Here is a 604-nt window from a genome sequence, read left to right as displayed (position 1 = left end):
ACCATGATCCTTTTGAAGAGGCTGAACAATGTTTGAAAATAAAATTACCTGAAGGGCTAAAAAGAATTTTCATTTTCAATGGATACAACAATAAATATATACTTTCCAAATTGGAAGAAACTGACATATTAGATACCGAAACATTTGCAAGATAATTACTTCCAGATCTTATTGAAAAAACCGAATACCCTCAGTACTATGGGATATTTAAAAATAATATTGATAAATTCAAAATCTTGACAGGATTAAAAAAACAACTTTTGTGTGTACCTATCTAGTTTTTATAGTGATCAGTTGAAACAAGATAAATCTGTTAACATATTTACAAAAACAAAAAAGTTGATGCCAAAGTCATCACAAAGAAGCAGTGTATCAACTTTAGTTATGGAATCGGAACCTTCAGAAGAGTGCATTGAACCAATATCTAAAAGGCTATGCATAGAAACAGTAAATATTGATTTGAACGAAGATAAGCTATTTGTAGTTAAAAAAATCAAGAATTGGATTCTAAGTAATGTATCAGATATGTATAATAATGAAGATATTGAGATTTCCATACAATTAGTTGGCCATCATCAGGATCAGTGGCGTATATAGGGGGGGG

The sequence above is a fragment of the Acyrthosiphon pisum genome, chromosome A3, assembly GCF_005508785.2.
Source record: "Acyrthosiphon pisum isolate AL4f chromosome A3, pea_aphid_22Mar2018_4r6ur, whole genome shotgun sequence".
NCBI classification, from domain to species: domain Eukaryota; kingdom Metazoa; phylum Arthropoda; class Insecta; order Hemiptera; family Aphididae; genus Acyrthosiphon; species Acyrthosiphon pisum.
Note: the sequence above shows the minus strand (reverse complement) of the source record.